Consider the following 19,195-nt stretch of genomic DNA (forward strand, 5'->3'; position numbering starts at 1 on the left):
ATAAATAAGTAGAAAATATTTCAGCAGAAAAGCACATTCAATTAGCACATTTTAATCACATTAAAATTGCTTTGTTAACCCTTTCCCACATGAGCATATTGTGAAAAATGGCCGTTTTCAGTGAAAAGCCTCCTGTTACAAGTTCAAACTGCTATGAAACTATGAAAAATGCTTCAATACTAATCAAACTTGGCACAAATGTTGACTGGACCATTGCCTTTGTAACAATGGATAGTATATATCAATTAGAATTATCAACATATACAATCAATGGAACAATTATTGGCTTATAAAAATGTTTTTCATACTAATCAATTTAAAACAATTAAATAAATTGCCTAATCAAATATGTGTTATGCAGTTGATAATTTACCATAACTTTAATGAAAACTTCTAAACTAAATAAAGGTTAAATATTGATACATAATCATAAATAAAAAAACAAAAGTTTATATTATTCATCAACTTTTAGGGAGTAGAATAATACATTAGAAACCTCTGAAACAAGGGGATTTTGTCCGGGTAGTGAAGGGGATTTTGTCCAGCCTTGCAAAAACCTGAAGGGGATTATGTCCACCCATGAAGGGGATTTTGTCCGGGTAGGCGAAGGGGATTTTGTCCGAAGGGGATTATGTCTGACATTCGTCAGAGATATCTAGAGGAAAACCTTGTTAATTACTTACATCATTTCCTCGTAGTCCCGGTAACCCTCTTGGGCCTTCCTCTCCTGGTTCCCCTTTCATACCATCATATCCTTTGTATCCCTTTAGGAACTTTTGGTCCTTTGGGTTACCTTCAAATCCAGCTGGTTCCCCAGGTTCACCCTGTTGTCCAATATCTCCAAGATCACCCTGACAAGAAGATAAATATATATATTATTAAATATGATACAGAAATCTCTAATTTGCTGTATATAATTAAAAATGCTAATTAGAATTTGCCGAACCTTTCAACCTTTCCGCCTTTTTCAGCCGCATTTATTATACATACAAATATATTCAGACAAAACGAGGGAAGTGATGTTACACAGCAGAGTCAAATTAGCGTTTTTAATTAAATAAATATCATATATAATATATAATAAATATATAAAGTACAGTCAAACATGTGTTTAAGACTACCTGTGACTTAATGTCACCCTGAAAACAAAGGCCACTCTTCAACATTCCTTCATTTACTATAAAGAACAAAGTAACCTTATAATATAGACCACTAGTCTGGTCTATAAAGGACATGTTTGGTTTCTTACTTGGATAGTCTTTGTTAACAGGTTTATCTGTATGATGCAACAGCCAACTACTAACATTAATTTTACAACAAATCCCTTATTTTTCAAAGCTTGTGAAAATATTATAAAGTATTAAAAGATGAAAATAAAATCAAATCTTTAAGTGTACAAATACAGGAATGGTAACATTGAAACTCTATAAAAAAAAAATTTCTTAAAACAAAAGAAATCTTAAAGATATACTATGCTCATCTTTGAGTAAAATATCTTAATCAAAGAAATTTGTTAAAACCTATAAAATCCTTACAGAATATGTTTAATTTGAATAAAAATATGAATTAACTATGTTATGAAAGTGGCTTCCCCTTTTACAGTACAAGTAAAGTTGGTATTTTCATAAAAAACTGCCAGTTTTTTTAATGACACTATATATTTATATTGTGACCACCTTTAGTGTGTAGGGTTTTAAACATGAAATATCTACTTTGTGTGAAGTCAAAACATGTTTATTTTATATTTACAAAGAGACTGTGTAGCAATTACCAATAGTTCTTGATATCAAATTTGAGCATTTAACAAAATCAATTTTTTATGGCAAAGAAAAAATCATTATCACATTTACAAATTGTGAGGCAGAGTTCTTGCCCTTAATCCTTATAATAAAACTGTAAACATTATTTTCAAAATTGAAGTCATTTACCAGACGTTAACATAATGATTTTTTATTTACATACAGGATCGCCTTTTGGTGACAATTCCTGGGTATCTCCGGGTTGACCCTGTGGTCCATCCAGTCCGTCCGGGCCCCTCTCACCTGGTGGTCCTCTAGGGCCATCAAGTCCTTGTGTGCCAGGTCTGCCGGGGAACCCTTGTAAGCCCTAAATAATAATAAATAACGAAAAACATGTACTTTTCTTTATATTTCACAAAAATTTACAATACACATTTATGATTCATGTCAACAATCCAAGGTGTAAAATATGGAAAAATAGATCCAAAAATGTATAAATCTCTTCAATGGAAAATGATTGTATTTTAATCAGAAATCTTATCTCAATATAACAAAATAGCCATATCCCTAACCTTGTTACCATGGTTACTTCTTTTACTTATTATCAATGTATGCAAAAAAAGAGTTAGTGTTCAATTGCATGGGTGCAAGTTGAAAATTTGGAAAAACCTGAAAACCTTTCTTCATAATCATTTTCCTACATAATCTAATTGTAAAACATGATAAAATTTGTCACAAAAACCTGAGCTTCAGGCATATGCCTGAAAACTTGCACCCATGCAAATGATGATTAAACTCAGAAAAAGAAAAAAATACAATGAAAAATCAAGCTGGAATATATTATCAAGATTAAAATAATACTTACTGGATATCCATCCTGTCCTGGGTCACCAGGAGTTCCTTTCTCGGAAAATCCAAATTCACCGCCATCTCCAAGATCTCCCTAAAATTAACACAAAATATGCTACAAATGATATTCTTGAGTAATCTCTCCTTTTCAAGACTTAAATACATGTATATTCTTAAAACATTTCCACTTTGATATTTTCTTGAGTGATTTCCCCTTTTCCATACTTAAAAAAAATTCTTGGGTGATTACCCTTTTTAATACTTAAAGATATTCTTGAGTGATTTCCCTTTTCCATATGTAAAGATATTCTTGAGTGATTTCTCCTTTTCAATTCTTGAGTGATTTCCCCTTTTCCATATGTAAAGATATTCTTCAGTGATTTCCCCATTTCCATTCTTGGGTGATCTCCCCTTTCCCGTACTTAAGGGGGCAGGGGACATATTCGGATGATGGCCCCGGTCAAATTTTTTAATAACTCAGACATGGTGTTTTGAAGGTACTGATAACTTCTGATATTTCTCTGTCATTGTAATTCTTTCTTGTTTGTGTGTAGGAAATGAGAAGTATTTTTGGGTTTTTACCCGAAACTAAGCATTTTGGTAGCTTTATATGTATTTCTGACTCTCCGAATGGAGGTGAAGAAGTTAAAAATCAAGCTTTTGACAGTTGGCGCCAAACAAGTAAGAAATTTCAGATAAATTTTGTGAAAAATCTAAACGTACGACAGACACTTTATTGGTCATTTCTGAAAATGCCATAGCTTGCACTGCGTATTACTGATATTTTTAAAGGAATCGGGCGGATTCTGGAGTAATGCTTCACCTTCATGAAGATTGCCATATTGGTATTTTAGGTGTGATTTTTGGCTGGGTGGGGGTAAATATAAATTGCTGTCAGTCATTTTTTGAAGGAGCAATGCATGCAAACTATTATTTTCTTCAATGTATGTCATATATCATTGAATAATGCTGTGCAACTGGTTATCTGCCTGTGAAACAGATTTTGAAATATTTGGAATTGTGTTTCTGGTCACGCTGAAATACAAAATTGTTCATTTTTAGGTCCCCTGCCCCCTTAAGATAACAAGCTTTAAATGCTTGAAATTACAACTGGACATACGTTTATTATATTATAAATAACAAATTAAGAATATTTTTGTCATATATACAAATAAAACATTGAAGTAAAACTTACCTTAGGACCTGGTCTACCATCACGACCTCTAGAACCTGGTCTACCAGGTAAACCATTCACTCCCGGGAATCCGGCTTCACCCTGGCAACAATTTATAATTGATCAAACATTAAGTTATAACTCATCACATGAAACATGTAAAATTAGAAATATTTTTTTTTTAATTGGGCACAAAGGTAGAAACACCTTTATTAACAAATTATATGAACAAATTACATTAATTGTCACTGATTAATGAACATAAAATATTTTAATGTCATCACATTGTTCATCAATCACCAACATACTTTAAATGAATTAAATTTATCTTGTAAAGTCATACCTTTTATTCCATAAATGGTCAGACGGGGCACACAAAAAAACTTTTAACACTCTCCAATGAAATTTTTTTTTTTAAATTTCATCTCAAGTACAAACAATTTAATTATCTATATTCTGAAAGCATAAATTTTAAAAGAAGCAAGATGACTTGAAATGAACTTGCACTAATTACAGTAATTTCTGGAAAATAATTTAGACATTGCTTACAACAGTAGCCTCATTTATTTCAATAATTTTGCATTTTCAACTTTCAATACAAATAATGGCAGAAAATAATGGCACAACAGAATTTTTGAGTAAAAAAAAAATAAGATATAAACTTACCTTGGTACCATTACAACCATCATAGCCTCTCTCTCCAACAGGTCCTTCTATTCCTTCCAGACCCTAAATTATATATATTGAAAATATAATGACTTATGTACATGTACTTTTCATTTTTAACAATCACTATTTCTATAAATATATTTTTCATATACTGAACACGATTTCTTTATCAAGTACATAAATTTATTGTAATGTTAGTATAAGATTTATTCACTGTATTATTTCTTCATTAAATGATTTATTTATTTATCAAATAAATAAATTTAATGTAATATTAGTGCAGGATTTCTTCACTATAATATTTCTTCATTCAGGGATCATTGGTTTGAACCCTTCTCAGGTAACAATCTTATTTCCTCATTTGACACCAGTACTGGTTAGCTCTAGAAAGTGAACTCGTAAGTGATTACATAAGTTGCAAGAACTTATTCAATATCAAGCTAAAATAAATATCTTTCACTAAACTAAATGCACATCATCCATGTACATAAACACATGACAAAAAATACAAGAATACTTACAGGTGTGCCAGGTACTCCAGTGAAACCAGGTAACCCTGTGTCTCCCTGTAATTAAACCAATCAATTAGAATGAAATTATTGTTCATTAAAATTTTAACAAACAAAAATCAAAAATCAAGCCAGAAATTAAAATAGTAACAAGACAAGTTGATATAACCGAAGATCAACTTGATTCAAACAAAAACTTTAACACTCACAAGAATTAACCAAATAGGTGTATTTAAATTCCCTGTAAAATGGAATAAAATAATTAACCATTAACATGCTAGATCAGAGTGATTAGTTTTTGTCACCAGTACAAAAATTGATTTAAACATGGTCATCACTTAGCCTGCAGGCCGCAATTGAATCTAGCAATGCTACCAGTGCAGTCTGAGCTGTCTGATCATGGTTTACACTGTTTACTTTGCAGTCACTAAATATATTGAAATTTTCCCTTAAAAAATGATGAACAGTTTTGTCTATACTATTGTTTGATTTTATTAACCTGTCAATTCCATACTAATTATACGGTCAATGCACAGCATATATTAATATTCGATAAATGTTCGGTAAATTCCGTGAGAGGTACGCAGTAAGATGTGATTAAACTTATCTAGTTTTCGATGAATAAGTAACACTGACCGTTTATGGCGCACAATAGGGTGAACTACGGGTATATTTTAATTCTGAATGTCCAATATATTGTAAGATCGAGTCAGAATATGTCCAGGTTTTTTTCTTATTCATAACTATTTTTTCAACATTTTTGAAGTTATGGTTGTTTCCGTTTTTAATATGTTTTTGCACTTTCTTTGTAAAATACTATACTTTTGTATATAACATTGTTATTATTATAACTGTTTGTTATAATAGAATTAATTCTGGAAATTCATACGGATTAAAATCAATAAATGTAATTTTCAGTACCGTAAAATACAATACAAAATGTGACAATTCAGGGTTTCTTAGGTGTTTCATATCCGTGTAGACAATTTTGCAGGCGCTTGACCATTTCATTAAAAAAATCTTAAAAATAAAGAAAGAATAAGTCTAAAAAGAATGCCGAAAGAAGGGATCGAACCTCAGACCTCTCATGCAGTAGGTAATCACTTAACCGACTGCGGTATTGCGGATGTTACGAGAATCTTTATTAAGATAGTGAGAGTTTTCCAAACATTATTTATATACTCCATATTAATTCTCGTAAAATAAACGGACACAACCGAAGTGGGATCGAATATTTAAATGAGCGCTATAATGTATTCATAATTGACAGGTCAATAAAATCAGACTATAAATGATAGACAAGTGCTTTATTACTAAGGTCTAGTATAAATAGTCTTATATCTTTAAATGACGATATTTTTCATAAAATTTGCAATTTTATAGTAACTAAAAATTTAATCCTTTCTGATTATCAAAAGACCAAAATGATATTTCTATCTATCACACATCCGTGCCAATTTTGTGACTCCCTAAAAATGGTATTGCCTTGCCGTGCATATATTTTGATATGATTTCATTCAAGTTATACAAACACAGTGTAAAGACACGCTTGAATGTTAGCTTTAGAGGGTCTTTATTTTGGTGTGTGATAAATAGAATATTAAATTTGTGTAAGTTCATTACTTAATTTATTGAACTCGTTGAATGAAATAATAATATGCTTGCCAGAGGCTTGCATAATATTATTTTATTCAATTCAATGCAATAAATTCAGTATTGAACTTACACTCGTTCAATATCCTCTATAACTGCAAGCAACATTTACTTCAACTTTAACCCTGAGATGGTTTATGTATAGTATACAAGAAAAACTCACCCTAAGCCCTTTTGGTCCTTCGGCACCCTCTGAACCCTGACTTCCACGTAGACCACGTTTACCCATCGGTCCTTCTGGTCCTGGGAACCCTGGGAAACCCTGAGATCCTCTTAAACCAGGTAGCCCAACTGCTCCCTAAAATATTTATATACAACAATTGTAGGCATGGTAACTCGGTGAAAATTCTGCCCAATTTAGCTCTTGAAAATAAAACATTATTATACATGCATAAATATATGCATAAATATAAGAAAACCTGAAAACCCTGAATTCAATATTATTTCAATTGGTTTCATATAGAAAAACAGAGCTTTCAAAAGTAGAAAACTCTGAAAACTTGTACTGTAAATTAACAATACTGATCTGAGACATTTGAATAATTCAATGACCTCTTTGATGATAACAGTTCGGTAATTAACTAAATATTATTCGGATATTGCCAAAAATATCGTAATAAATATAATTTTTTTAACAAATACAATTGAAATATTACTTTACTGGGAGCTCCCTTATGCCTTGACAAATACATACTTTCGTTTGTGCAACCTTACATTGCCTGTATGAATAAAATATGACAACATTAATTTAACAAAAAAATAGTCAACATTATATTTTAACAAAAAAGTGCGATCAACATTTATATTTTTCAACCTTTCCAAAGCCTGTTTATGAATAAAAATAAATGTCAACATTTTATCGATTTCACGAGAGGTGCAAGTTCAAATGTTCAGAAAATCTCTAAAAAACTCACTGATATTAAGCCTATCGTAATAATGTTGGCTGTGTTCATGGGTATAAATTCAAAGTGCAGATTGGCTGGCTATTTGTTACTTTACTGTTTCTTTCAGCACGTAAGTAACGTAAATATGAGCCGCGTCATGACAAAATCAACATAGTGGGTTTGCGACCAGCATGGATCCAGACCAGCCTGCGCAGATGCACAGGCTGGTCTGGATCCATGCTGGTCGCAAACGCACTATGTTGATTTAGTCATGACACGTCTCATATGTCTTTTATTTGCTTGACACTCATTATACATATACAGTATCTTCTCGAACTTTGGCAACTCATAACATACAAAATGTTTCATACTCTGGAGACTTTTCTATTGAAAATGTGTCAAGAGTTAAACCGTATACCCATAAAAGCACAGTGCACTAACTGTCTTTTGAGGATCAACAAAATAGAGCTTTTTCATTGGCTTTTCTGACTTATTGTGATGAAAGAGAAAGAGATAACAATAGAAAAGTCAAATTCAGACGCTCTTACATTGGTTACGTTTCTCTGTGGCGACAGGTAAAGGTTTTTATATATTTGCCTATGATACAAAAGAGAAAGAACATGAAAACACTCGGCAATCTGATTTATACTTGGCTGCTATGACCCCCTGGTACAAATCAGATAGCCTCGTAGTATTTTACCAGGATTTGACTTAAGTTCAATAATTTTTATTGTAACAACTAGCACTTGGATGAACTTACTGAAATGATCAAGGGAGGTAATTCAAACAAAGTAATTGCTTCCAGATATTGTCTCCCCTGATACCGAATGATTTCAGATTACTCATGAATGTCTTCAATTTTGCTTATTTGTCAATGAAGACTATTTTTTGGCAAAATGAAGATATTGTGATAATGAATTTTGCATTGTAAAAAGCTATAGCCATAATAGGTGTCAAAGGGCATGACATAATTGTGAGACTATATGTATGAAGGGAGAAAACTCTTTTGGGGTAAACTGTTTTGCATCAAGGGAAGTAATTTCAGAGAATGTAGATTCCATAAGGATGTGGGAGGTTTTTTTAGAAGTTGTTAGATAAATTGTAAGATCTTTTATGCACATTTGTTTTAAACATCATATGGATATATATGAACATAAGATTAAACTTTTTAAAAAATGGACTATCTTTTTTAAAAGCATGTTTAAGAAAATTGACAGCAAGTCCCCATGCTCCTTACTAGTCTAGTAAATTAAATAGTACTGACTTAAGGGAAAAGTCATTTTTCATACAAAGTTGTTTTCACTTATATACCTTATTTGTAGATCTACATGTATACAGTGATTTTTTTACAAACTCATCAGTGTGGGTCCTAGGACTCGCTGAGCTATAAATCTATGAGTCCCAAAATTTAGCCGACTAATCTAAGTTACAAGGCTTAAATTATTGCTTTAATGTGCTGCATTATGAAAGGAATATTATACTAATCAAGTTGTGAAATGAAGAAAAAATTAATATTGATTTCCTAACATTAATTACAATGCTCACGATACTGAAATAATTCTTAAAACTGTCAAATAATTAATACGTTTATTCCATTAATTTATTGAGATTAATCAAAACCTTCATTTTTCCATTAATATTTTATGCATTAAATATTATCTGTCATTAAAGCACTCTTAATAACTATGTATGTTAGTGATAATCTAGTACGACACATGCATATTATGCAGATCCCTTATTTCTGAGAATAGAAATGATTATGTGACCTAAGAATCCCTTTGAAGAAATCACTGAATTTTTTGGTATTATATTACCAAAATTCTGGACTCCTGCAGGATCTCCCTACTCAGAAAAATGTAGAATATTTGTGACATCCAAAAAAAGATGCACAAATTTAATAGTGGAAAGAACCTTTGCATTGCCACCAGCTAATAATAATCATGAGCCTTGGACTCGGGATGCAGATACAGGTCAAAAAAAAAATGCCATCGCCAACGCGAAGTACATAGTCCATCTAAAAATACTTTGTACGTTGACTATAAGATTTTTAAGCCACAAAATATAAAACTTAGGAACTATAGACAATTATCAAAAAACAATCAAGTAACAGTTTTATATTACATGAATATTCCATATCTTTCAGTATAAATATAGTTAATAGAAAAAAGAGTGCAGATGCTGATGTGATAGGCATATCTTCACCAATATTAACAAATTCTATTATGAGTATCTAATTACGAAAAACAATTTCAGCCATATCCACTACCTTCCAAAATTAAATAAAACAACAATATTGAAAAAAAAAACTAAACACTAAGCATTGACAGCATATCAAAATGAGATAGGATTCCGTTAAATTAACGAATCCCTGTTAAAGTATAACATGTGAGATTACTCAGTCAAATTTGAACACGCAACGAACTTCTATCTAGTTATATCAAATAAATACGAAAAAATTATATGTACTTGTACAAAAAGAGGGAATAAGAGTGCTCAATGTAAAAAATGCCCCGTGTAAGATGCCCCACTTATCGTCCCGTTAAGAATCATATCCAGTATCCCAAGAAATAATATATCCACGAGATAGAGTGAGTAATTGTAAACGGAATCACAGGAAGTCGTTCATTCTTGGAACTGGATAATTGATGTCCTAAAACACATGTATATAAAAAGTACTGAATTGGGATAAGAATCCTGGGCGTAGTACGATAAAACAGACACTCTCCTACAAACACGTTTTCAAATCAATTATCCGCAAGTTATTACAATCCGGGTACCCACCCATCTTTAGAATATTCTTCATATACTCACCGGGTAACTACAAAACTTTCAGCGGAGTATCCTTACGCTATGCCAGCTTCTGCAACCGGAACTATTTTCAGTAGCCTTTTTATAGAAAAATATAAATTTCGGCAAGTTCGTAATTATTTGTGAAAAATCATCATTTATTTACAATGTTTTCATTTCACGAATAATTTTCCTTCATTGGTATATCCGTAATTGATAAACTAATGTAAAAGAAGTGTTATTTTTTCTTTGGCGGATGAATATTTCCTCGACAAAGCCATTCAACATCTCGTGCTGCGCACTTTGCCTGTCAATCATATGCAAATAACCCGTGCAAACGAAAGTAGGAACATGAAGTGCTAACTCAAAAGAGTTTCTTGTTTAAAATGTTGTAGGTGTAAAGGATATATTTAATATCTGGAGTTAACAATATTGTTTTGTCGCACAAGTGCAATTTTTGACATTCCGTTTATTTGAAAAGCATTCCGTAGGCGAAAATAGACGCTCATTCTCACAACTTATTTCCTGTCTAGACCTTACTTATGAATAAAGCGCGCTAAAAGTAAACTTAAAGGCAGGAGATACTAAAAATTCTTTTTTAAGTGGTCAGTAAATACTTTCTTTATATTGCAAACTAAATACGAACTCAACATTTTTAATTTGTATCTTACGGTTTGAAGCGTATTCGGAAATTTTGGCTCCGCCTTCCGTGAAACCTGATATTCCTTAGTTCTCGCCATTTATCTGGAAGCTGGAAGCACCTAGGATCGGAGTAACATCTTAGTTGAAAATTATTAATGAAAGTGTGTTTTATATAACTTATTTTGGATAGGAGGGTCGGGGAGTGGGCAGCGCTGAGTCCACTCAGCTGTTTTAAGTAGGAATTCTTTTTTAAAGCCAGGAAAAGGGCTTGGAACTCGTAAAAAGGTGCTTTCTTGAAAGCCGTTTTGAACGGCATAGCTCCATTTTTACGGAGCGCTCTTTGGTTTTAATCTGGATGTATATATAGAACAATCATGGATTTAAGGTGAGTTTTTGCATTTATTTTTTAACCTAAAAATAAATAATAATGATTTTCATTTTATAAAACTATTTTTGACTTTTGATTATTAAGTTTATAGCGTTTTTTCTTGGCGTTTTGAGTATTACTTGATTTCCCCTTGGGGTGCCCCACTGGTGCCAATTAAGCTCCTGTCTGGCAGACTGGTTCTTAAGCGTTTGATTATATGTTAATCTGTGTATTGAACCATACTGATTAAGCCACTATCATCATTATAGTCTGATACAATTTGTGTCAATAATAGATATATTAGACAATAAAAAATGCTTGAGACCACGATTTACAATGATATATAGCATGAACCCCATAGTTTTATTATGAGATAGAAATTCTTAGTTTATTTCCATTTTTCCTTTTATTAAAATTATATCAAGCTTCTTTTGTTTCCTCCTGTAGTTATACGGTCTTCAGATCCAAGTACGGGTAAGTTGATCATTTGAAAATGATTCAGCATTTTAAAAAAACAATTTCTCAATTATACATGATATTATTTAAGTATAATTAAAGGAGGAAAATTTTTATCACATGTGCTATTACTCAAAAAATTTATATCCCAAAATGCGTAAATTGTCATATGCACCATCCTGTAATATTGACCTAATAAGCGTTTTTCCTTTGATCCTGTGACAGTCAATATTTTTAACGTTGACTATGTATGGTGAATGTTGAGTGTTTTTAAGGAGTTAATTTTTTAATATTTATCTCTGGGGTCTTATTGTTATACATTTATAAAGTAATCAGTGATTACTCCCCTACGTAGAGTGTGCAATACTATTGTTGGAACAGAACTTATTTATAATAAGTGTTATGCACTGTGTATGCCATATATATAGGATTCATTTTTAATTTGATTAAGAATCTTATATATTTGAAACATAAGCCAGTTGCTGATAAGCCTATGTAACATTTGTGTGTTTATGTTAACTTTGTTGTTTATGTCTTTTCATATTTCCTATAAAAAAAATTCAAGTTTTTCTTATCTTGAAAGGTGAGGTTGTTTATAATAAACATTTTATTTAGTTTGGAATGTTCAAAACAAGTTGTTTTTTTGTTCACTGGCATTATCTTATTTTATTTTTTCAAGAATTCATTTTATAATGATAGAGCTCTTTTAAATATAATACATTTAACTAGTATTTTAAAGTCACTTTCTATTCATCTGTTCTATTCAGTTCTATGGTATTTTTTTCTTCTTTCTTCAAATCTTTGTCATGTGTGCTCTTTGATATTTGCCAATGTTCTTTAGGTCAAAGATAAAACTTATGATAAGTGGTCAGCATCCTGTGGTCAGCAAATCTAGGCCTGCAGGATTTTTTCACACCTCTAGCCGTTCAAACATAGATCTACTTATTTGCTCTTATCTTTCATCATGGCACATATGTCAAATGGCTGCATTATTTCCTGACCACCTACTGGGTTCTAACACTTACTTATTCCATGTCAGGGTTATCATAGGAATTAGACACAGGTTTCTTTTGTTTCTAAGTAAATAATCATACACCCTGTCTGCACATGTAGAAGGACAGTTGGACTTGAATAAACTTTAGGACTGTCATTTTCTTATCTTTTGTTTTAACAGTTTATTATTATAATAATCATCAATAAAATATGAACTTACAGCTTTAGAATGCAAATTAATTATTGTTTGTAATTTAAGTGTTTGCAGATGGTAATGAAACTTTGCAGAAATGTATGTTGTATATTGATGGGGAGATTCTGCCAAGTCCATCAAGATTTCTTATCTAACACTGAATTAAAATATGACAAAAACTGAAAAGTAAACTTTAACTTAGCATTTTTAGGTCAAAATGTCAGACTTGAAAATGTTAGCAAACAATTTAACCTATATTGAATTAACATTACTGTACCTGCTTTAAAAAAGTTAGCATTCAATATGTTACCTGTATCATATTAATTATCTCCCTTTATATTTGCTTCTCATACTGATTACCTCCCCTGTTTAGTATAAATTTTATTAAAAGTTTGATAGTTTTGAGAAACATGTCTGTTTATTCTAAAGAACAACAATTACAATCCAATTATAATTTCATTTTGACAAATTAGTAAATAAACGTTTTGCTACTTCTAACATTAGAAATTATAATTTTTTTCAGTGTTTTGTAAGAAGTTTTGGGTGTTGTACTTTTACTTCAGCATATAGAGCAAAATGACCATTAGAATAAAGTTGAATTGTTTTATAATACACATTTTGTCACCTTAGTGCATTGATGGGTTAACTTCTATTAATTATATAAGCAGTTAACCTGTTACTGCACTAAGGTGGTGATTTGTTTCTAGTAATGTTACATGACTATTTTTAAGTTACAGATTTAAGACATGTTTTTGTTCTTATTATAGAGAGTAAGAAATCTTTCATAATCATTTCATTTCTCAGCTCAAGAGGAATTTTCTTTTTGCTTTCTACCATGGCTGTTGATTATTATCTAAGAATGATTTTATCTATAACAGATCTGTGATCCCAGAACTCTGGGTGGTTTCATATATAAACATCTTGATCTTGGATTTTCACTGATTAACTGATAAGCCCAGCCTATCTGATACTTGATTCCTAAAATCCATTAACAAAGTGTGAAATGACCAGGATGTATATCTTGATCCAATTAACTAGACTGACCATTAACTTTTAAACAGCTGTATCAGCTGTTTATAATTTGTGCTGAATCAGCAATAAATAATTAATAGACCATTCTTAATATTATACAGCTATTTTTAGAACATGAACCAGAACGAGGCGTAACTGGCAAGCTGATAAGCCAGTATAAGCTGTGTATACATATCTTTGGTTCCTAACATTAATTTCTCATTTGTAGAGTTATATATTAATCAAGACAAAGTTAATCCCTCTATAAAGAAATCAATTATATTTATGAGGTATCCATTTATAAGAAGTGAGTAAGAGAAGAGATTTTTTTTTTACTTTCGGTTTAAATTTTGCTGTCCTAACATAATATAAGGTTTATAGATATAAATCTGTGGTGTCTTGTATTATATAATCTTTGTTGTTCTGTTATTTATGGATTCTTGATGCCAGCATAAAGGTAATTGCAAATTGAATCTTACAGATAAGCCCCTAATGACCTGTGGTAAATCTTTATCAGATGTGTATTGGGTGGATTATATCAAACATTTATTGACTCAGTTATAAAGACCGTTTACTATAGTTTCTGCCTAGCCAAATTTTATGTATACATGTACTTTATGAATTTTTAATTTGTACTTCCCAATACTACCAGCAGATACTGGTTTGCGCAATATAATTAAGGGAAATGCCATAGATTACAGAGAAAGAATGAATTTTCTTATTTATTTCAAAATTTAATAAAGACTAAACTTTAATACTTCCTAATATTATATTGTTTTTATTATCCTTTTTTTATTGAAAACCAATTTAAATATACATATAAAAACCATCACATCATCACCAGTTTCAAAAAGTTCCATTAGATCTCAACATCTGACATGCATCCATGTAACAATGACACAAATGCAAACGTGTGCATGTTCCTTTGTATTTTCAATACAAACTCAGCTGAGTTGCAGGGTCTTTACATCTTTTTGGTCTCCTCCAGTTCAAGCCTCATGAAGCATTTAAATATCATTTTCTTCTTATGTTTCTGTAGACCCATAAGATGTAGATGGTTGGCCAGTGGTACTTGTTGCATTATCTTCTTCATTCTTATTATAGACAATGCTGAAAGATATATATTTTACCAAAACATATTATTTATTCAATATCAGTGAGAATTTAAATGTTTTTTTTCTATATTTAAAGCAAATACATTTATTAAACATAAATAACCATTATATTATATGTATTTAAATGAAATGATGAATATGTGTGTTAAATCAGTGACTTTATCATAAAGATTACCTATCAATGAGCATTTTCTTTGGTGAAAGAATTTTTCTTCTAAGTGGCCTTCTTAATTGGAGTTGTTTGTTCAACCCAATTAATCACTGGTGGAATAGAACCATTTTTAAGTGGAGTCCAGTTGTAATCCTCAGTTTAAAATGTTTGGAACACACCACAGTAGATGCAGTGACCCTAAAATATACAACATATATATATAATAAGGAATGATATGGTAACTATAATAGTCAGCTTCAATCCTCTATTTGTAACATAAATTTGAACTGATAATAATTTACAAGTTTCAATTGCTTGTTAGATTAAAAGCAAGCAGTTCTCCCATTATTTTATTCTAAATTTACAAAATCTGTATTTTTACAAAAATATTATTCTGTTCATATAGTGGTCAAAGTTTACAAAATATTATTTTTAGGTGCTTACCTTTTACAATGACCCTTTATCCCTTCTTATCTTAGAAAGTTAGTCATCCATAATTTGTTGTGTGTTTTATTTTAATCTTTATCCTTTGGAATATGGTAAATTATATTTACCATCAGAATAGCACATTGGGACACAAAAATGATAATAAGAACTTTTCTTTGTTAACACCCAACATCGTGGCTATATAGTGAGATAAGAGTGGTCAGTGTGTTTACATTTGTGCCATTTAAACCTCGTTCTGGTTCTGGAATTCCAGGTATGCATATAATTTGAGAAGGGTCTATTCTAAGCTTTAGCAGCCTAAACTCAAAATTTGACACATATGCATAATTTAATGCCAAAATTTAGCAGGCTTAACTCAAAATTGGACACATATGCATAATTCAATGCCAAAATTAGATTAATTTATCATTTATTTGTTGTTTTTTTTTATTATTATTATTCCTAGGCATTAGGGGTAGACACAATTTATTCATTAATTTAAGTGATATATTATTGTTACATTCTGAAGTGCTATTCACAATGGTTTGAAGATTTGAGTTAAACAGGTTTAAATGCTTTTCATTTTACCTCATTTTGCATCATGAAATAATTGTTCTAAAAAAAACAATAGTGGGCAAATGATCTGAAATTTTTCGCTTAAGTTGTTGCAATTGTATAAGAATCTCCAAAAATTATTTCATGTCCCATTCTGTCAAAAAAATCTCAGTGGAGTCCCTTTAAGATTACACATATGTGCAGACAATTACACATATGTGCAGACAATTACACATATGTGCAGACAAGCCTGACTACTACACATATAGTACAAGCAAGTCATTAAAAGTGGAGGCATATTAAGTAAAAAAATTAAGTGTTCATTTTTTATAACATTTAATGCATTTTCAAATAAATCTCTAAACAAACTCCTTTGATGTTGGTAATGAGCAAAAACAAAGATCCTCAGAGAAAAAAACACTACTATGGAAATTTATACAGTAAATTGTATGATAAACCCAAGAATATATTAACTACAGCAGACACTCATAGGAAGTTAACATATTTTTCTGTAAGATTCTGGAACAGTTGTGGGGGAGTTATGATTAATTACCCCTTATGTTAAACTCATCAACATGTAGACAGCAGACCTTTAAAACAACATCAGACTTGAGCTTTTTCCCTGCGTAAAGATTTGTTAAAGAGATTTGAATCGCATAAAGTTGTACTTTAAGAAATTTTTTTTATAATACAGCATTAAAATCTAATACGACTTTAAACCCAATGGATGCTCCCTACTTTGAATTGAGAAATGGATGCTCCCTTCTTTCTGAGATTTACCTCAGGTATAGAACCTGGTCAGACTTCAGGTTATTGAAGCTTTTCATTGGCTCAGTTTCCCTAACTCAGTTCCATTTTGTTAGGATTTTATAGGTTCTGGCTTCATTACTCAATTATGCAAGCGGATTTCAACTTGCGCAAGCGGATTTCAACTCGCGCTTTCATTGACCCAATCTTCATAACTATAACATTATGCAAGCGTTTTATTGGCTTTGGCTTATTAGCTCAATTATACAAGCAAATTTCAACCCCAGCTTTCATTGTCTCGATATACCTTTCTATAACATTATGCAAGTGTTTTAATGACTCTGGCTTATGCAAGCAAATTTCAACTCCAGCTCCCATACTGGCCTGTTTTTCTCATTACCTTCTTCTGTGGTATTCTTTAACTCCAGCAATTCCTACAACTGATTCATGAAGCAGACCAAGGAAAACTGAAACTTCTGAAAATATTTCCCATCTTGTTAAATGAGGCTTTACTGATGTGGCGAATTATTGTTCCTATGTCGTTTTTATTGTGAAGGAATGATGCCAACTTGTGTCCAATTATTAGAAACTTTCTGTTGGTTATTGCCTTTCTATTATCACCACTTTATTCTGACTCTTAGAGTATATTGCTTGAGCCATTGCTGGGAAATCTTTTGATGTTCATGGTATATATAATGACATGTAGGAGGGAAAGAGGTATTATAGGAGAGTGTGTGGGTATTGCAAATGCTGTTAATGATACTGAAAAATGATGCATTGAATTCCTATGTTTAAAGTCATCATCATATTTTAAAGGTAATTTAAGACAATGCTGGGAAGCAAAGGTACAAGTTTTTAGGCATTTGCCTGAAGTTCACTGTTTAGATTAATTTTGTTTTCTTACTCCTGAAAGCGCTCTTTTTCTACCTATTGAAATGATACTGAATTAAGGGCTGCAGGGCTTCCATTAAGTTTCAATATTTGGAAGTTAGATACTGCAAAATCTCTGATATTGGAAGTCACATTATATAGGTAAAGAAGATTCAAGAAGTCACAAGAGTAAATGACTCCCAAACTTCCATTAACTGAAGCCCTGAAGGGTTTTCAGGTTTTCGGATATTTTTAACTTGCTTCCATGTTAATGTGCATCACTTACTTATTTTATTACTTTTCTTTGATAAGGATATAAAATTATTATAATAAGGAAAGAAATATATGTGGTCAGATAGTGTCACTCTGTTGGTTGTCAATTTTTCATTACAGAAATAAGAATAAGTTTACAGTTTTTTAAGAGGACTTGTACCAAATACATGTTATTAAATGATCACAGATCTTTTAACATATTTTTCCTTATGTAAATAAAAAAATTGGAACCAATCAAACTGTTATTCAAACTGAAAAGTTAGCAAAACTAGTGTGAATAAATCCACCGAGAATTTTATCTGGAAGCTGTCTGTTTTGTAAGGATTAACAAAAATCTTGAAAATATTAATTAATCTAAGCACATCACTCATCCAGTAGGCTCTGACTTAAAACATTCAGCTGTTTATACAGTCATTTTCTATATAATTTGTGAAGTTGGCATTTAGGATAGTGGTTTTCTTTAATTGATTCCATCTGGCAAGAGTAGGAGATTCCCAGTGTATGTGAAGAAAAGTCTTGTCTAGATATATATGAGTCACTAAGAAAATCTGAAAAAAAGGGAAATGAGAAAAAAATGAAAGAAATGAAAATAGTTTAGAGGGAAAAGATTAATTCTACTCAGTCAGCATTTACAGTTAAAACCCACAGGCGGCAGTATCAGTGTTTGGAAACCCCACCCCTATCTGCCCCTGGACCCCTACTACAACCCTGAAAAAAAATTCAACACTCTAAGGCTTACTATAAGGTACCAAATACAAAACCACCGATGAAATTATATAAAAAAAAAAATTTTCCACTATCAAAATTATAGTTATAGAAAGGTGTAAAGCCTACTATATGTCCATTTGCCAAACAATGTGGAACACGGGAAATCGTCGTTTCGGCGACTGAGGCGCATTCCGGCGGGATTTCGCTGCATCATTCATTTACATCAATAAAAAGAACTTGAATTCCACAGCTTACTTAATTCAAGTCCAATGAATATCAATATTCTATCGATTTTTTCTATTTCACGGTAATTTTTGACTTGTCGTTGCCATTTTGGATTCTGATACCTGTGTGTTATACGCGATCTGATTGGACGTCCAATTTGGCTCGTCCAATCAGATCGCGTATTTCAACCCAGGTATCA

At 31.4% G+C, this 19,195-nt stretch overlaps 1 pseudogene; it reads right to left on the reverse strand.

The window, feature by feature from the left end:
- The window catches only part of LOC132717259 (collagen alpha-2(IV) chain-like), a 50,360-nt pseudogene extending 39,356 nt beyond the window's left edge, over positions 1-11,004 (reverse strand).
- Between the last annotated feature and the right edge of the window lie 8,191 nt (positions 11,005-19,195).

Source organism: Ruditapes philippinarum, unplaced genomic scaffold, assembly GCF_026571515.1.
Source record: "Ruditapes philippinarum isolate M1 unplaced genomic scaffold, ASM2657151v2 ctg949_1_1_1_1, whole genome shotgun sequence".
NCBI classification, from domain to species: Eukaryota; Metazoa; Mollusca; class Bivalvia; order Venerida; family Veneridae; genus Ruditapes; species Ruditapes philippinarum.